Source organism: Pinus tabuliformis, chromosome 4_2, assembly GCF_031772625.1.
Source record: "Pinus tabuliformis cultivar Carrire ecotype Pingquan chromosome 4_2, CPIR1, whole genome shotgun sequence".
Lineage (NCBI taxonomy): Eukaryota > Viridiplantae > Streptophyta > Pinopsida > Pinales > Pinaceae > Pinus > Pinus tabuliformis.
The window spans coordinates 233,743,611-233,764,283 of NC_142304.1; positions in this window are offsets into that span (position 1 = coordinate 233,743,611).

Consider the following 20,673-nt stretch of genomic DNA (forward strand, 5'->3'; position numbering starts at 1 on the left):
GCCACAACTAGGTTTCATCTTAGATAGCACTATTGTTGTCGTCCTTTGAGTATGTATAAGTTGTTTGGAGTTCTTGTACCTTTGATCACGGTCTCTCCTATATCAAGCTCACGAACAACACATCCGTTTGATCGAAACACCACTTCATTTCCTTGATCACACATTTGACTGACACTCAACAGGTTATGCTTTAAACCATCTACATACATAAAATTTCCATCTTGAACCTTTTGTTTCAAGAAAACAGAACCTTTACCTTTTATGACAGCTAGAGTGTCATTTCCAAATGAGACATTCTTTTTCTTTTCTAAGGCATTATATGAGTGAAGTTTCTCTTTGTCACCTGTCATATGTTTAGAGCATCCATTGTCGATGTACCATTAATTTTCTTGTGCTTCTACATACAAGGCTATACCACATCTTTCTATTTGAGATTCTTTCCTTCTCCATATCTTGGGATTTAATGGTGTTTGCTCCTTTTGAATTGTTTGCTAAAATTTGCTCCTGCACTCAGTTTCTTCATAACCAAAGTTGTTACAAATTGAGCATTCTATTTTATTTTCAAGAGGAGAAAAGTTATTATAGGAACTTCTCTTGATCCCTGTTACATTCCTTTGATTTCGTGATTCTCTAGTCATGATGGTTTTGTAAGCAACTCATTGAGCTTCTTTGTGCCCAAAATTATGACATGAAAAACATTACCCATTAAAGAAGTTTCTGCGACTATCGAATCTATTTACCTGTTGATTGTAGTTTCTATTGATATTCATCTTTGGAGAAAATTGAGTATGATTTGCCTGAGGTTGGTTATGGCTTCTATTGATATTCATCCTTGGAGCAAATTGAGTATGATTTACCTGGTGATCAGCTTTATGCCTTTGCTGATGATTGTCATATTGTTCACTGGTCTTTGCTGCATCAAGATAGCTTTTGGTGGAGGTTGACGGCTTCTGTGATTGAGATGCTTCTTCAGTATATCCAAGACTTGTCTTTATCAAAGGAGAATGCTAAACTTTGATAATTTCATTTAAAGTTTCTGATCCTTTAGCAAATCTAAGATTGAGAGATTTTGTTTTCTCAAGATCTTTTCTTAGACCCACAATTTCACATTCTAGTTTTTCATTGTGTTTTTCTTTTTCAGCAAGTTGGTATGTCAAGGTATCTATGATCATATTATTTTCTTCTAAACAGATTTTGAGTTTAGAGATTTCTTCATGAAATTTTTCCTCTTCTAAAGCATCCCAAAAATCATCATTGTCATAAGCCATGAGAAGTTTATAATCTTGACCAGTTTCATCTTCATCACTATTAGATAAACCATCACTATCTTCATGAGTATAGTAACTCCTTCACATTTATCTTTATGAGGATATCTAGCAACATAATGATCGACTCTACCATAAGAAAAGCATTTGAAAGGTAGCTTACCTCTAAACCTTCCAGAACCCCGTTGAAGCTTCTTGACAAAATTTACCTCATCTTCTTCTTCTTAAATGTGTCCTAATTCAATGTGTTCTTCCTTTTCTTTTCCTTTTGCTGAAGCTTTAAATGCGGCTTCTCTCATATCTGATGGACCTCATTTTCTCATCCCAAAAGCAGTTAGGATTCCGTGAAGTTGTGTGGTGGGCTCCAGTATTGTAGCAATAATGCTACAACTCCTGGGACTCCCTTCTTTAATCTTATCAACCCGGTAGTTCGTAACAAACTTGGAAGCGACGGTGCTATATGCACAAGTACTAGCTCTTGCCGCAGCTGTCACTTGGTCAGCTGGCACAAGTCCACTAGGAGCTTAAGCCAACTTCTATGAGCTCTTAGAAGAAGCTTTTTAATTGATGGATGAGAGCTAACTCGAAGGAAGCTAATCTAATTGCAAAAAGGAAACTGAAAGTCAAAAAGAAACGCAAACCCTAGCAAACCCTAATTCTATCAGCTAGTCCTACTGACGCAAAGGAGAGCATGCAAACTACTGAAAGAGATGCCATTACTTCTATGAAGGTAAAATACATGTGTCTAGACTACCTCTATCTGAAGAAAACGTCTTTTTTTATATTTTTGATTAAGTTGTTGGGATTATCATGCATGTGCTTTCAACTATTTTTGACTGTGCAGAGGTGGATAAAGGAGGAAGAAGGCTTGGAAAAGGTTGGGAAGGTTCAGAGGGGGTCTAAGGAGTCCCTAACACCCTTCTAGAGAATTTCACAACATTTGGCTATCAAGGAACCTCATTTGTGAGCTTCTACAGGAAGTCTGCAGGGGTTCTATAGGATGTTTCAGAATTTCTACAGGATGTTCAGAAATTCCTATAGGATGTCCTACGATTGGATTTTGGGTGATGGATGAGTGGAAGAGGATGCATGGATGGATAGGGAGGTAGGATAGGGGTTTGTAATGACTTAGTGACAAAGAGATGAAGTGATGAGAGGGTGTGGAAAGCTAGCTTGTCTTAAAGAGGGCAGGGGAAATGGAAGGCCAGGAAGGTAGGGTGACGTGGGCAAAAGAGTAGTTGTGAGACAAGGGATCTAACTTGGAGATGAGCAGTTGGCCTGGACGAAGCTTAGATGGACTAGAGAGTGATGGAGATGCGCTGCACAGTGTAAACTTAACCAAATCAACCACGTCCTGCACATAATCAAAATATTAACTGATCTATCCTAACTGTTAATGAAACCAATGAACAACACGTTATTTCTAAAGAGAACCATGTACAGTACTGAAGCAAAGAAACATTCCAAGAGGTCTGAGCACATGAACAACTCCTACAAATGAAAACATTGCACCAAAGATTGCATGAGTAAGCAAACTAGTGTTTTTGTTGGGTAGCACTGTCTGCAATTCCAGCCCCTAGAGAGAGGTGAAAATGAGAGTGTAGGCAACCCTTTTCTAGAACTCTTATCAATTCTTATCTCATTACTCTATTCTAGACATCTGAAGCAACTCTATCTTTCAACAATGACCTACTTAACCACACAACGAAATCTAACTCAACAAACTGCGTTTCAAATGCATGTAAAGAAAATCATAATGCTGAAAGGAAAGATATCAATACAAAGAAGGAGGCCCTAGGCTCTCAGGTTGGGCCCAACCCCGAGAGCTATGGCTCCTCTAGAAACTCAGAGCTGAGATCAAATCTGACTGCTTCTCATTAAAAAATAATAATCATAAGTCAAGAGGTATGCTAATGATGGCTACAAAAGAACAAAAACAGAGCTGGCAGCTCGTAGTGCAGAATGTGCAACAGTTTTTCAAAAGTCCTTTTCGAAGGCTGAAGCCTTATCATTTATACATCACGAGGCCCAAGCTGGCCTCCTAAATCTATGGGACTTGGCTGACCAAACTGGGAGTGAACAGCTGCTTCCACAAAATCTGTTTGGCTGCCTTCTAGATCCGGTTTTGGTGGCTTTTGGAGCTCGGAGTTGGGGGTGAAGATCCCGAGGAAGGCTATTTAATGCCGTGGACAACCCCCCTACGAATCCTCAACCCCATCTTGGCTGTCTCCTAGCCCTTGTCTGCTCGTTTTTGCTCCAACATGTGCGAAAAAACCTGAAATGAGCACGTGTTAGCCACGTAGGAATAGTGACTACCCTTATTCGTACAAATGACATAAACATACTAAAAAATGATGCATAAGTTATGAAAAATGAAGGATTGAGCAAGGGTAGTTAGGCCAAATGAGCCCAAAATGTTACCAAATTTAGGGCTCATCATCACCCCCCAGCTAAAATGATTGCTCATCCCTGAGCAACTAATCCAGCTCCTCGTCCTTCATTGCTTTCACCGCCACTCTCACATCCCAGGCTTCTGAAGTAGTATCCTCCTCACTGGCATGGAACCCAGCCTTCCTTTCCACCTCTTCCCACTGCTTATGCTCTTCTTTTTCTGTGCTGCCTTCCATCAATCCTAAAAGCAAAGGTGGGCTTAGCTTGAGGCCAATTCAGCTGGCTTGGAGGTTCTGTATGGACTTCTTGTAGAGGGGCACCTGTACTAGAGCTTCCCTCATTTGAGTTGGAGTGTGATGTCCCCTGATTTTGAGGCTGTGGGACAATGTGTTCCATCGGCGAGTGCAAGCATGAACACAATTGTCCCCTAATAGTCGCTCCATATCCTTGAAATGTGCTATAGCCTGAGGCTGCTGATCCATGTATTTCAATAAAGCTTGAGAGTCGGTTGCTAAGTGTTGGTGGGCCGATATCAATGCAGTGGGGTCCCCTGGCTCTGCTCTAATCAGCAGTGGCTCATATAACTCTCGGTTCATGACCTCTTTGACCTCTGTTGCTCTCTTTTCTTCATGGTTCAACCATGAGGCAAATGCCATCAACTGCATATCTCCTACGACTGTGTTGGGATCCCATGAAGTCACATTAGGAAGGGCCAAATTATGGAGATAGAACTCCGATAGCTTGGCCTTGTCCTCTGATGAACTGTTATTGCATAACTCTGTGAACTGCTGGGGGTCTTGGATTTGGGAGATACCCCTCTGTGCTAATGCATTAATTTGGAATTGCAGCCACTGTTCCCGTATGTATAGGCTATAATATTTGGCCGGTTGTCTACATTGTATAGCATCCATGGCCCAACTAGCCATGCAGACCAGTTGTGCCTCTTTTTGTTGTAACTGTTGTTTGAGAGCTTGTATCTCGATTTGTGCTTGCAATTCCCTTTCCTGTAGGTGCTGGTTTAGCTCCCCAAGACCAACTTGCAGTCCTTCTTTGCCTTGAGGTTCTGCTGTAGTGTCCCCTGATGCTGTGCCCCTTTCTTTCCTCTGTTCCCGTAGCTGCAGTTTGAGTTTCTCATTCTCTTCCTGTAGGAATACCCGCTGGCAGTTTCCCACGTGTTTGGCCATAACTAATTCTCTTCGTGCCTCCTTGAGTTGTTCCTCCAAGGGGCCTATATCTGCCACTCCTTTAGATTTAGCTATCCTCATCCACGTGTGGGTTCTCACTCTTTCTTCCTCCAACGCAAAGAAAAGCGACACTGTGAATTTCTGTGGAATAATTTTTCCAGCCTCCAAAAAGTTATAATACGAGCTCAAGCTTGGCTGGGGACTAGGTTCTGGAATGTGCTCTACCTCTTCCTCCCTCGGTGGCTCTACTCCGTCTTCCCTTGGTGGTGATGTGGCTGCCTCTCCCTCCATTTTTTCGGTCTCCTTGAGCCTGGCCAATGTTTCCTGTAGAACGGCCTCAGCATCCTGTAGAGGGGTTTTTGAAGTCAACCTTTCCATCCTCTCCTTCCAGGCAGTCGTCTTCGGGCTCCCCCGCTCATAAGTGACTGATATTTTTGAGGGGGACCTCTCCCTTGGCGAGGTAGGGGTGTCTTCTATGGTAATTGGGTCGCTGGATGGAGGTTGGGGCCTGCCTGTTTTGATTCTGACACTTCTCCTTGCTTTGAAATACAGAGGGATCTCCCTCTTTCGTTTTTCCTTCGGCTTGGGAGGGGTACTAAGGGTGGTCAGCATAGCTGCTACCTCCCTTGCAAGGATTTCAGCTGTCTTCCCCTTCTGTTTTCCTTTCTCAGGACTTCCTGTAGAAAGCCCTGTAGCGACTGATTTCTGGCTTCCTGTAGAAGCCGTTCTTGATTTTCCTGTAGAAACAGGTGGCACCGTTTTAGCCTGTTTGGCTGAGGGTGCTTTGTCTTTTGACTTTGTTGAGGCTGCCTTAGAGGTGCCTTCACTGACGTGGACTTGTTCAGTCCTTTCCACCCTGCTCTGTAACCTTTTCTCCCTGGGTGTCAATGTGGGTTTGTCATCCTCTGTTTTGGCAACCTGGTGTTTCTCTTGTTTCCCCTTTTGTTCTTTCTTTGGTGCTGTGGCCATGGTTTCTTGGCCTTTTCCTTTCTTCTCTGTTTGAATTGGTTCCTTCTCCTCGCTGCTGGAGGAGGTGAGCTCCTTAGCCAACATTTTGATGTCACCATCCTTAGTCAAATTTCGAAAGGCTTCCCACGAGAGAGGGACGGTGTATGTGTGGAGCACATCCTCCACGAGGAGGTTAATGAGCCCATGATGGGCTACCTGGTCTGGCGTTCCCTCTCGTAATTTGGTGGCACATTCAGTCATGGACTGCAGGAGGAAGTAAGGAATACTTAACTTGTTTTCTGAGGGTAGGTCCATTTGGTGCCTAAGTTCTGTGAGCAGCCGGAAATGGTACCCATACATGATGCTGAATCGTCCCTCGCACGTGATATATTTCATAATTTGGAGGTTGACCTCACTCTAGAGCGGCTGTAGGCTAGCTCTTCGAACTCCGTTCTTGTCCTCTGAGAATTGCTCCTCCGGCAGAAAGAACTCCTTCATAGCCTTCTGGCCTAGTTTTCTCTCCTCCTTATCCCATGGTACCCCCATTGGGAGATCAGTGACTCTGCTGATGAACTGTGGGGTGAGTCTGAGATTCAAACCTCTGAAATTGAAAACGGCCAGCGTTTTTGATTTTGGCTTCAAAGCTCGCAGGAATTCCTCTGCCACCTCGTCATCGTAACCTTGAAGCTTGTCGCAGAACGACATCCACCATGCACGAGAAAATAAGTCTACCACCTCAAGGTTTTCCCGTAGCTTCTTTGAGTCTGTCGGTTCTTTCCTAGTGAACCCACCCGGCATGGTGAAAGCTTGCTGTGTTAGCCGGAGCTGGCTGGCGCGTATCAAAAGATGGACCTTTGGGATTTCCTTAGACAGAGCGCAGAATTACGCCTCTGTCAAGCACATAGTTTGTGAATTCACGGCTATCTACAGGTGAGCCTTGATAGTGGCTCAATTATGAACCAAATCCTGTAGAAAACCTCGCATATCCACTACGATGACAATTCTCATGCAGAGGTAAAACGACGCTTGCAAATTCATGCGCAGACTACAATTCTACTTTTTTAGGACGTCGACTTCGCCACCCTTCGAACCAAATGCATGGGAGGACTAGGTTCAGGCTTACCTCATTCCAACTTGCCAGCTTTTACGTGAATAGATTAATTTCCTCCGTAGTGGTGAGATTCCTGTAGCGCAACTTCTTGTAGCGCAGCTTCCTGTAGAAGTCGTGCATGGGTTCTGGAGAGCGCGTCAGTGGTTTTGGGCCTTCTGTGCAACCACCGGACGTTTGAACAGGCCGAGGACTCGGAGTAACAGTCTTCAGGAAATTCCGGGTGCTTACTCGACTGCAAAGCGGTTGATGATAAATGAGTGGAGTGCCATACGCGATCTAGCCGGTGGATTTGAATCCCTGCGGAACTCGTGGCGCGGGGGTGAGCTGTCTCTGCCGGACCGTTGGACGACGTCACCTGTTATCATTCCACTGTAAGTCTGCCTAACCGCCGAATCATTCCCTGCATATCTACCGCCGCCATTTCTGTTAGATCGCCGCTTCTCCCCGACTGGACGCTTCCCACGTGTCCATTTCCTGTCTTGTTTGACACAACCAACGCTTTCCGAATCGGACGAGACCATCGGACTGGTCATGGTGGCCAGTTGAATGGCTACCCGACTGGCTCAACCCATTCATTTCCATACTCGCACACATTTTAGAGCATTGTTCATGTAATTTGACAAAAGAGGGTGAGGCACTTACCTGTGCGGCCGCGACGTTATTTTCAGGCTTCAGGACGAGGGTGACGGATCCGCTTGCTGCTGCTTCATGCACAGGCACGGGAGTTCCTTCTTGCTGCTGCTGGTTACGAGACCGGTTACCTGGCTGTGGATGGTGCATGTGCCCACTCTCTGAGTTGTAGGTGCCTTCATGGTGTATGTTCTAGCCGGATCAACTGCTACAGGATTCCTGTAGGATATCCTGTAGTCGTTTCTCCTCTTAGGGTGCATGCCAAAACGGTGGAATCACGATCACAGTCGCAGGGTCCTCAGATGACTTTGATAAGTAGCGCATGGGGCCTCTGCATACTTTATTCCATTTGAGAATTGTTTCTTCTGAGAATCCAACGTTCTGATTTGATTGTGCAGGTATTTCCATTGTATGGCAGCAGGGGTGGTAGAAGGAGGTGACAGCAGTGGGTGATGGAGAAAAAAATTGGTTGCATGCCTCATTGTTGGACTTCGGGCTTCACATTCTTCCACCCAGTCGGTCCTGGGCCATCCAAAGATTCTACAGGAAGCTTCCTGTAGAAATACAAAACTTCCTGTAGAAAGTCCTGTAGCTTTCTGTAGAAGGATAAACTGTGACCAACTCGTGCCCAGACCTTGGAAGAGATGAGTGTTTCTGGAGGAAGTGCTGGTGAGGTCACCTGGTAGCATAGTAGGAACCCTTGTCCTGGAGTAGAGAGACCTCCTTTTCTGCATGGAATGCCTGCAACCTGCATGAATTGTCAAATCTTGAGCCTGGTTTCCTGTTTCTGCTTCCTTCTTTTCTGTCTTCTTTTTCTTTGCTTGTTTTTTCTTTCTTCTTTTCCTTTTTTTTTTTTTTTTGAGAGACAGCAGGGGCGCCTCAGTGAGGTTTTCACCCCTACCATCTGCCTTGAGCGCCTCAGAGAGGTTTTCACCCAAGGGTCTTTTTTTATTCAAAAATTTTCAGAAAGACAGCAGGGGCGCCTCAATGAGGTTTTCACCCCTACCATCTCCCTTGGGAGCCTCATAAAGGTTTTCACCCAAGGATCTTTATTATATATATATATATATTTTTTTTTTTTTCATTTGATGTTCAGGGTATGCCCAAAACAGAGGCAGAACCCTTCTCTATGACCAACACTGATTTTTCCATTGTTTTGATGAATTCTTGCCTCGAAAGAGGTTTCTTGTAGATCTTTAGTCGATGCCCATTGACGAGCATGGGGATGGCTTCCTCATCAATGGTCCGAATAAGAACAGACCCATTGTCATTACACTTTTCCACTGCATATGGTCCCAGCCATCTTGTTCTTAGCTTCCCCTTGAAATCCTTATGTCTGGAATCGTACAACAGCGCCCAATCTCCTAGCTGGAATTGCTTGTCATTGAGGTGTTGGTCATGCCATACCTTCTTCTGAAGTTGAACCACTTCTGAGTGGAGAAGGGCTTGCATTCGGTGCTCGTCCAACCCATTCAGCTACAATAACCTTTCTTGTTGGGCATGGCTGAGATCTAGGTCCAGCTGAGCTGCCATCCTCAAGGTGTTGTACTCGAACTCAATTGACAGCAAAGCTCTCTTCCCATAGACCAGCTCATAAGGTGTGAAGCCGGTTGTGGTCTTCCAAGTGGTGTTGTAAGCCCAAGTGGCCTCAACCAGGCGATCTGCCCAATCTTTTCTACTGCCGCTCACCACCTTAGTTAATATCCCTTCCAATGCTCTATTGGTGACTTCCACCTGCCCATTTGCTTGAGGATGATAGGGGGTGGAAGTCCTATGCTTTATTTTGTGATGAGCGAGTAGGTATTCAATTAAGTTGGAGGTGAACTGGCTTCCTTAATCGGTGACTAGCTCTCTTGGGTAGCCACATTTGTAGAAGATGTTTTCTCTTAATAACTCGGCCACCTTTTCTTCTGTCGCTGCTTTGATTGCCTTGGTTTCTGCCCACTTTGTCAGGTAGTCTGTGCACACAATGATGTAAGACCTTTGCCTCGAAGGAGGATTGATTGGACCCAAAAAATCCATACCCCACTTCTCAAATGGCTCAAGAGTCACTTGAGGTTGGAGAGGCATTTCGTCCCTTGGAGTTGGTTTCCCCATCCTTTGTAATCGGTCACATTGGCTGATATACCTTCTGACATCTTGATGAAGCGTGGGCCAATAGTAGCCTGCCTGTAGGATTTTGAAGGCAGTTCTTTTGGCTGCAAAATGTCCTCCACAAGGCCCGTCATGACAGGTTAGGAGGATATCAAAGACTTCCTCCTCCCTTACATAACACCTTAAGATCTGATCGGGGCCAAGCTTGAACAGGTTGCCCTCGATCCAAGTGAATGAGGCACTCTTCCTTATGATTCTGCTCTTCTCTCTTGAGGATAGGTGCGGAGGGAACTGTGTTGAGACAAGGTAGTTTGCTATATCAGCAAACCATGGAGAGAGTACTGAGATAACAAACAGATGTTCATCTGGCATCTGTTCATCCACTGTTCCATCCTCACCTGCAGGTAAATCCAATCTAGACAAGAAGTCAACAACAACATTTTCTTTACCTGGTTTGTCAACGATAGTCAAATCAAACTGCTGCAACAAAAGTAACCATCTAATAATACGAGCATTCACATCTGGTTTATTCATTAAATATCTAATTGCAGCATGATCAATATGTACAAATGTTTGATAGCCAGTGATGTAGTGTCGGAACCTGTTCAGAGCATGGACCACGGCCAAGAATTCTTTCTCAGTTACAGTATAATTCAGTTCTGCCTTGGATAAGTTTTTTCTAACAAAGTATATGGCGTATGGAAGTTTTTGTTCAACTTGTCCTAAGGCTGCCCCTATGCCTTTGTTCGAGGCATCAGTGTGGATGTGGAAAGGTAGGGCCCAATTTGGACCTCTCAAGATTGGGGCAGACACCAACTTATCCTTTAATTCATTCAGAGCCTTCTGACAATCGTCAGTCCATTTAAACTCAACATCTTTTGCTAAGAGGCCAAACAATGGCGAAGCTAGCTTACTGAAGTCTTTAATGAATCTTCTATAATATCCTGCCAAGCCTAAGAAACTTCGAACGTCTCTTACCTTCTGAGGGGGTGGAACCTTTTTGATGAGAGCAATTTTGTTAGGATCCACCTGTAACCCTTGGCGAGAAATGGTATGTCCTAGCACGGTCCCTTCAGTCATCAAGAATTCACACTTTTCAGGACTGAGGGACAGGTTCATCTCAATGCACTTGGTTAGGACTTTTCCCAGATTGGACAATGCTTCCTGGAAGTTGGACCCATAAGGAGTGAAGTCATCCATATAGATTTCCACCGAATCATGGACCAGCTCAGAAAAGATGCTCAAGACGGCTCTCTGGAAGGTGGCAGGAGCGTTGCATAGTCCAAAGGGAAGAACTCGGTAAGCAAAGGTACCCCAAGGACAAGTGAAGGTGGTATTATCTTGGTCTTCCGGGCTGATTTGGATATGATTATACCCGCTAAACCCATCTAGGAAAGAGAAAAACTTCTTTCCGGCCAGTCCATCCAACACTTGATCTATGAAGGGTAGAGGAAAGTGGTCTTTCTTGGTGGCTTTGTTCAGTTCTCGGTAGTCCACACAGATTCTCCACTTCCCGTTTTTATTGGGAACCAACACCAGAGGGGACACCCACTCGCTATCCGAGATGGGGTAAATGAATCCTGCATCCAACAGTTTTTGCAATTCTTCCTTGACAATGTCCTTAAGGGCTGGATTCATTCTCCTTTGGGGTGCCTAACCAGTTTACAATCTTCTTTGATGTAGATGTGATGGGTACAGACCGAAGGATGGACTCCTTTCATCTCCTTATAGCTCCAAGCAAAAGCATCTAGATGACTGGCCAACAGACTACACAGCTCCTTTTCCTGGGAAGGAGATAGGGAGGAGCTGATCTTTAACGTTCTCTCGGGGCCAAACTCCACATTTTTGACTCTGGGAGTGACTGGATTGGTCACACAAAGGTCCACTAAGGTGCTGGCTTGGGCATCCTCCACCAATTTTTCTAAGGACAATGCACTTGGAGGTGGATTCTGAATCAAGGTCTCAATCAAATCATCCTCAGTTGGGGGACCTCCCCTAGTGGTGTCTAGGGTGCACAAGGGTGCAGAGTACACCTCATCCTCTTCTCCTTCCTCCAACCAAAGTGGTAAGTCATTCTCTAATAAGGGTTGGGCAGGAGGGTATAGGAATAGCTGCTTGGACATAGGACCATTTTTGATGGTCATGTTTCCTGCACGAAAGCTTATGTAAGCATCCGCAGTGGCTAACCAAGGCCTTCCCAAAATAAGGGGGTGTTACACAGTAATTTGTCACCATCCCTGTTACTCCTCTTTTCGTACCTTGGAGGACCCATCCCGGGAGTTATAAGAAGTGACAAAGTCTAAAAACACCTGCATTATGTTCCCCTGAGTATGTACTCCATGTTCCCTGAAGACACCTTCTGCAGATCATCCCTAAAAAATGCTCTTTTTCCATTGGCGCAAGTCCACAGTATCCTACCCGCGCCAATGATGGAGATCCTCAAAAGGGGGCGCGACCATTGGCGCTCTATCTTAGAGCAACAGTCGCGCCAACCAAATTTAGTCGTGCTTTTTGCCTTAATGCACGTCCGACTGTTGTTTCCTTCATTACATGGAGCTTTTCTGAGGATAGAAAATCAGTTTTTTGTCGAGCTTTATCCATCTTTATGGCTTTTGCTAATTCCACAAAAGGTGTCCCGGTTCATCGCATCCTCCTCCCTTCTCCATCTATATAAGCTTGTCATTATGCATTGGACAAGCTAGGGCTAGTGCTAGAGAGAGTGTTGGTGTTAGTGTTATGCTAGTGATTTGGTAATTGAGTTATAGTAGTGATGATTATTGGTCATGGAGAGAATGCTAATGAGTGCTAGAGAGGTTATGCTGCCGGAGAGGAGATGCATGTCAAGACACATATAGTTACTCACCCAGCCAGGAAAAGGGTCGACGTCAGAACAATGGTTGTAACTTTTCCTGTTTATTAATTGATGAGCGACTGCTATTATAGTTCCAATCTCATTATCTGTCATGGTGATATGTTGATTTATTTCCTTTCTGACTGAAATATAGTTGTGCCTTGGTAGTTTTTATGTTGGTATCTGTCTCTTCCTTTGTATGTGCAGGTATTCGTTATGATCTGTTGGAGCAAGGGAGCGAGGATATCAACTCTGCTTCAATCATAGCGTTGGACTCCAGGTTAGTCTTCTTGATTCACCTTTGAGGCATAACTAGGAACTTGCGTAGCAGCGTGGTTTGTTTGTGGCTAGTTCTGTCATAGGCTAGTGGGATCGCCTCTGTCCGCAGAGGGGATTTACCTTACCAACAAATTGGCGACTCCGCTGGGGAGTAACTCTTTGTTTTCTGTCTTGCATGTTAATTTTCTTCTGCTTGCTTGAGTGCATGAGCTTCCTGAGTCAGTTCTGAGTTGATTCTTTACTGTTTGACCCATCTGAGCACTGTCAACCCGACCTGAGGTCGTATCATTTATCTTTTTAGTTGGCAAGCTTAATTGGCGCTGTTATTTCTCTGACAGTCGCGCCAGTTGGAGCACGTTGCTCAAAAGCAACTCGCGCCAATTCTGTGGTAGCGCAAGTTGCAGGCTGACAGTCGCGCCAACTCTGTAAATTTTGCCTGTGTGTGGGTGGAAAGCTCATTCAGTCTCTTTATATATCTCTTTCAGCCTCCGGAACTGTGTTGAACCTCTGCTTGACTGGTTTTAGCCTGTATCCCTCAGCTGTTTGCTTATTTCCAGTGACTTTGCATGTCTAGCCTTCTGTGGGAAGTTTTGGTCGCTTGATCATCCAGTCAGCTTGTTGATTGTTCTACACCTATCCAGTGCTTTGTTAAAGCTTGATCTTCTATACTCTGAATACTTCACTTCTAGCCTCTTTGAAGTTCACTAGTTTTTGTGTTTTTCCTTGCTTGCATGGTTCATTTTGTGTTTTAGAATTGGTTCTATTTCATTGACTGAACTTGGATTGTGCATATCTCTTGGAATTTGTTTACATGCATCATGCTATCCTAAAGGAAAGGAAAAACAAAAAATCTCTTGCATTATAGTAGTTAGCATTTATTGTTATTTGTTGCTATTAAAAGGAAAAAGACAAAATTTTGTTTCTTGTTATTAGCTGCATTAGGATCTTTGTTCTTTGTTGAAGTGATCATTTCGTTTGTGAAAAAAGATCTCAACCCTCCTGTAGATAGGATTCATCGAATCAAATGATTTAATTTCGGCATATAGTTTGCATGTAAGAAGTTTTCGAGATATCACATACGGTAGGACCAAAAAACTGAAACATAATCAAAGATAAACTTTAAAATGAACTCAATGAACATAACAACGCATTGGAACCTAACGCAAACACTCTAGAGGTCTAGGTTAGAGACGTGTTCCGGCGTCGTTAAACCTGGTAGTTTATCGTCGAGTGGTTGGGTGATTCCTCCACGGTGAAACGGTAGCTGCCAATATGGACTGTGCTCCCACGTACCGTCGAGTATATATTGGGAGACCCCTATAGGAATAAAGCCTTTATCCATAGGAAGCCGTGTCAGCCGCCCTACGATTCGCAATGCAGTGAACACAACATTCACGAAGATCGACCACCCGTACCCTAAAAAGTATTCTGTGGTTTTGCGAAAAGTTTGGCACACCCTCTACCTAGAATTCCAGAGCAGTCACTTTTGATCCTTTTCGGACTCCCTAAACGAAAAGGTGCCTATGAGCGTCTTGTCACTTCGTGCTCATTAAATATTCGAAGGAGACTAGAGTCATCTTTTACCCTTTTCTCGACTCTTAAAAAATGAAAAGGTTAAGTTCAGTGTCTTAAAATTATTGGCCACGATAACATCTACCCAATTAGATTTTGCGTGCGTTAGCTTGAGTAGGGTTAATTCTCGTTCAATGGCAGCCTTTCCGGTGCCCACCGGCCAAGGCATTCCTCCTGATGGGTACCCTCGCCCATTTCCTTCTGTTGGAAATGTTGGTGTTCAGTATATCGCAACATTGTCTTTGCCTGGGTTGACCATTGGTTTACTCGTATGGTTGTTTTCAAACTCGGTGGTCTCAAGTGTGATGAATCCTGTCCCACCACCACCTCCTCCACCCGAACAACACCATGTTGATTCTAAGGTGGACCCCTTCCCTTCTTCGCCTATTGCTGCGTCCTCATCTTCTACTTCGCCTGGTGAAACCTTGGATTTCGCTAACCAGGTGGCTAAGAAGAAGAAGAAGAAGATCAAAAAGAAGAAGTCTCCTAAGGGAAAGGTCGTATCTACCACGAAGCTATCAGAAGTGGAACCACCTTCTGCTCCTCCGCGGAAGCTTCGGTCTCCTTGTCGATTATGCAAAGGGGATCATTTTCTTTCTGATTGTCCTGGCATTCCCAGGATCCTAGATATATGGTCCCGTGACCCGACTCGCCCCTTGCTGTCGCAAATTGACGATACCTTACTAGTTGGTAACAGGAAAGGGAAGGTTCGTTTCCCTTGTCGACTTTGTGAAGGTAATCATCTCCTTCGACTTTGTCCACTGATGGATGAAGCTTCCCGTCTTTTGGCAAGTCTGTCGGATTCCTTACCCCAACTACCTGCTGGATATCAGCGTCTTGTTACACCTGCAGAGTGTCTCTCCTCTTTGGTCCAGCTTTCTCTTCCTGAACCTACCTGTGCTCAGCCTTTTCCAGACCAGTACCTGGTCGGAAAGAGTTTTGCTCAGCCTATTCCAGACTAGTACCTGGTCGGAAAGAATGTTGCTCAGCCTGTTCCAAACCAGTACCTGGTCGGAACAAGTGATTTATGTTCATCATCTACGCACTACTTGATCATCAAAGATGAACCTCCTGAGTCCAAACCGACCGAAAGTCCACAGTTCAAGCTTACAAGTAACCCGGTCTTTCAAAAGGTCCAGCTTACAAGTGACCCGGTTTTGCCTACAGAAGTTCCATCTTTAGCTGCTCTTACATCTGAATCTAAACCAGACGAAAGTCAAAAGGTCCGGCTTACAAGTGACCTGGTTTTGCTTTCAGAACTTCCACCCCTAGATGATCCTACATCTGAATCCAAACCAGACAACAGTCAAACGGTCCGGATTACAAGTGACCCGGTTTCGCCTTCAGAAATTACCTCCTCAGATGATGTTATCACTGCCAAGAATGACGAACCCACCGTCCAAATTCTATTCATTGACATAGACGTTAATGATCAAGTGAGCATCCCTCTCATTTCTTCACAACAGGAAGAAAGTCCATTAGAGGCATATCCGGCTGTTTATCCAGTCCCACCTCCGAGCAACCTAGTTATTTCCTTTAATTGGGATCAACTGGTCAATCCTCGGTTACCAGCCTCCATACCATTTCCAATTATAGTTCAAGTCTATCGCATGGTTATGGCTGGTACAATTATTGATGAAGGATCTCCTGTTAGTATCCTTTCTTCAACAGCTTGGGAAGCACTTGGTTCCCCACTGCTTCTGCCTGAGATGAGAAGCCTTGTAGGTTTCCATCGAGAAATCACTCGACCTTTAGGAATTCTTCCCAATGTACCTATCACGTTAGAAGGGAAGACTATCCAAATGGGTCTCATGGTAGTCCAAGGTCCGTTAGATTACAATTTACTCCTTGGACGAGATTATATTTATCGCATACGTGCTATTGTGTCCTCACTCTTCAGAGTGATGTGTTTTCTGCATGAAGGAAGAACGATCAAAGTCGTAGACCAACTTTCATTCCCCGGTTCACACTTCACATATAGCCATTTGCCATTCCTAAATGGTCTTATTTCCACAGGAAATGCCCCAGCACCCACCCCGTCATTCTGATGACGGCAGCTCACCCGGGCGCGTGACTGAAGCCCGGGGGGCATCCTCCAATCGAGTCTTTCCAAGTAAACCTTCATTCCATCCACTCCGTGAATGCCATGAAGCTTGGGGGGCATGTATCTCGATTGGTATAATCATGCTGGGGGCATGCAACAATTTTTTTTTTTAACAAGCATAGTTTTTCGTTTCAAGCTTGTGTAAACATGAAACCGAACCCAAGCATAGTTTTTCGTTTCAAGCTTGTGTAAACATGAAACCGAACCCAAGCATAGTTTTTCGTTTCAAGCTTGTGTAAACATGAAACCGAACCCAAGCATAGTTTTTCGTTTCAAGCTTGTGTAAACATGAAACCGAACCCAAGCATAGTTTTTCGTTTCAAGCTTGTGTAAACATGAAACCGAACCCAAGCATAGTTTTTTCGTTTCAAGCTTGTGTAAAAATGAAACTGAATCCAAGCAAAGTTCTTCATGGTTCAAGCTTGTGTAAAAATGAACCCAGTTACATCCCGTGATTGCCTTTTATCCGCTAAAATTCTGCTAGATGAGCCTTGGTTGTTTCATTCCATCGCCACCATCTTTTTGGCCGATCATGTGCTTTCACTTGGTTGTTTCTCCTTTCCTGAGGAACCGCAGCGATGAGTGGTCTTGTTAGCCAGCCTCTTAACCTTTACGTGTTTCAAGTAAAGTTCCACCATTACCGGAACCAGTTGCTATCCCTTATACCACTCGTTCCTTCAGGACGAGTCGCCTTTACGCTCTTTTCTGACTCGTAAAATATGAAAAGATTGCCGAGTATTTTCCCTTTTTTACTCGTTAAAGAAAATAAAAATGAAGGTCCGCTTTCAGCTCTTTTCTGACCATTTAAAGAGGAAAAGATTGCCGAGTCGCTCCTCTTGACTCGTTAAATGGTGATAAGGGGCGGTCGTGTTAAGTTCTTTTTGTCGACCGTTAAAACATAAAAAGATTACCGGGTTTTTGTCGTTTCAAACTCGTTAGTGGTTACGAAACGACGTGGTTTTGACCGCTTTTTTACTTTTTCAGGTCGAAATCACTAATCATGAAAAGTACTCCTCGATCGTAATGATCGGGCGGTTCTTTCGGGTATTATTTTATACTTTTTCGGGCCCGAGAGACACAACTTTATGAAAAAGGACATCCCTGGAGTTTCCTTTTCCGCTGTCTTTTCAAACTCTCTAAACAAGAAAAGACGCCGAGTTCTTCCTTTGTCAGACTCGTTAAAACTTAATGACATCGGATTTTGTCACAACGCAAGCATATGCTATCCCCATCAAGCTTGTTAAAAATAACTGGGGTACTCGCCAGAAATGGTGGGGGAAAATAAAATTTTTTGAACCATAATTATTACCGTAACGGCAGTATGTCGCTCTTGAACATGGCACTTTTTGCTTTCGTGTCCAGGGTGGGGATATTTCATCTCATATCTTTCACTTGCTTCCATGGATTTGGGTACCCTATTTGACCTCTCATTCACTCATTGCCTCATCATAATGACCTTTGATACATTGATGTCAAATACTGCCAATTCCGTTAATGTGCCGCCGATATGTTCAAGAGAAGTTGACCTCTGCAAATAAACAACCTCCCTCTGATAGTTCGCACAATCTTGATTCACAACATTATCTCTCTATCTCGTGTCGATGATGTGGGAAACATTATGGCCCACCTTCGATCAAGGTCACTCCCTGTCGACTTCAGCTCATTATCTAGGAAGTTGACCTAGAGACTCCCTTCCGGTGCCTTGGAGCCTGCATGCCTCAATGGCAGGTTCTTCGTGTTCGACGTGAGGTTTTCATCATTGGCCTCCGATCGAATGATTCTATGGGTGTTCAACTTCAGTGCATTGATTCACACGCCGTAGATTGTACCTATAGTACCTTGAGGGCCATTGTCATTATTGGTGGTACCTCTCGCGTCTGTTAACAGTTTCCATTATTGGCTGGTAATCAGGCGATGTTCATGCATGTTCGACTTCAGCTCATATATTCACATGCTTGGACTTGTACTCTTGTTCGGGTCGAGATGGAGCGCAAGACCCTGGATTGTGTCTGTTGTAATCCAGGCGTGTTTCTTGATACTTGACTCATTCACTGGATGGCTGCGACCATACCTGAGTCAAATCATTGATCCTAACCAGATGGCTGCGTCCATACTATGGATCTAGATTATTTATGTACTCTCTTATGGATGGCTGCGACCATACCACGTACATCTTGTAATTGAACTATCAGTCATGTCTCTTAATACAGCTCCTTGGCGGCAGTAACTATATGTGCTCTTGTGTGCTCTTATGTGTGTGTTCTTGTAAAGCATTTCACCCCTCTCCACCTCTCGGACTTCATGCTTTAGGGGGCATCTGTTACACAGTAATTTGTCACCATCCCTGTTACTCCTCTTGTCGTACCTTGGAGGACCCATCCCGGGAGTTATAAGAAGTGACAAAGTCTAAAAACACCTGCATTATGTTCCCCTGAGTATGTACTCCATGTTCCCTGAAGACACCTTCTGCAGATCATCCCTAAAAAATGCTCTTTTTCCATTGGCGCAAGTCCACAGTATCCTACCCGCGCCAATGATGGAGATCCTCAAAAGGGGGCGCGACCATTGGCGCTCTATCTTAGAGCAACAGTCGCGCCAACCAAATTTAGTCGTGCTTTTTGCCTTAATGCACGTCCGACTGTTGTTTCCTTCATTACATGGAGCTTTTCTGAGGATAGAAAATCAGTTTTTTGTCGAGCTTTATCCATCTTTATGGCTTTTGCTAATTCCACAAAAGGTGTCCCGGTTCATCGCATCCTCCTCCCTTCTCCATCTATATAAGCTTGTCATTATGCATTGGACAAGCTAGGGCTAGTGCTAGAGAGAGTGTTGGTGTTAGTGTTATGCTAGTGATTTGGTAATTGAGTTATAGTAGTGATGATTATTGGTCATGGAGAGAATGCTAATGAGTGCTAGAGAGGTTATGTTGCCGGAGAGGAGATGCATGTCAAGACACATATAGTTACTCACCCAGCCAGGAGAAGGGTCGACGTCAGAACAATGGTTGTAACTTTTCCTGTTTATTAATTGATGAGCGACTGCTATTATAGTTCCAATCTCATTATCTGTCATGGTGATATGTTGATTTATTTCCTTTCTGACTGAAATATAGTTGTGCCTTGGTAGTTTTTATGTTGGTATCTGTCTCTTCCTTTGTATGTGCAGGTATTCGTTATGATCTGTTGGAGCAAGGGAGCGAGGATATCAACTCTGCTTCAATCATAGCGTTGGACTCCAGGTTAGTCTTCTTGATTCACCTTTGAGGCATAACTAGGAACTTGCGTAGCAGCGTGGTTTGTTTGTGGCTAGTTCTGTCATAGGCTAGTGGGATTGCCTCTGTCCGTAGAGGGGATTTACCTTACCACCTTACCAACAGGGGGTATCCAGTAAGCTTTGCCTTTGGTTGCAAAACCAAGAAGTCTGCAGGGTACTCCCAAGAGTCAATAGAGACCAAGACATCCTCCACAATCCCTTCGGGAGTCACGGTGGAGCGATCTGCTAGCTGCAGGACTGTCGAGGTTTTTCTTAAGGAACCCTGAAGGTTGAGTTTGAGCATAGTATCTCTGGTCATCACATTAATGGCAGCCCCTAAATCAATCAAAGTGTGGGGTATGATGGTGCCATTGATGTGGACATCAACTACAGGACTCCCAGGATCCAAATACTTTGGGCAGATTACTTGCCCCAACATAAGATCAGACAGTTGTCCTATGACATTGATGGTTGAGGCGTCTCTTTTTCGCCTGCCTGGGTGTCTGAAACACTTTTCCTTAACCAGTCTGTTGTATATCGGTACATCCTTGATGGCCTGGAGAAGGGGTATTTTCACACACAACTGTTTGAGTTCTCCCAGAAGCTCATCCTCCTCTGGGTTGGGTTGTGTGGTTGCTGTTAGTCTCTCAGGAAAGGGTGGAATGGCTTTTGGTTCACTTTCCTATTTATCTTCCTCGTCCTCTGGGGGAGGAGGTTGGCGATCCAGAAGAGTCTTTCCAGATCGCAGGTTGATCTCCTGGATCTCCACAACATAGGTAGGGCATGATGTTTCCCCAGTATATACCTGCTGGGCCTGTCGGTTGTTGGGGTTCGGGTTCGGTTGAGTAGGCATTTGGGGTTTTCTTGGAGGAGTAGGAGGTAATGGTTTTGGTTGAGCTGGTGGCGGAGGCAAAATTGCGGGAGGAGTATTGTACTGGGGCCTCCACCCTGGTTGAGGTGCATTCCACTGAGGCTGTGGCTGGGCATGTGAG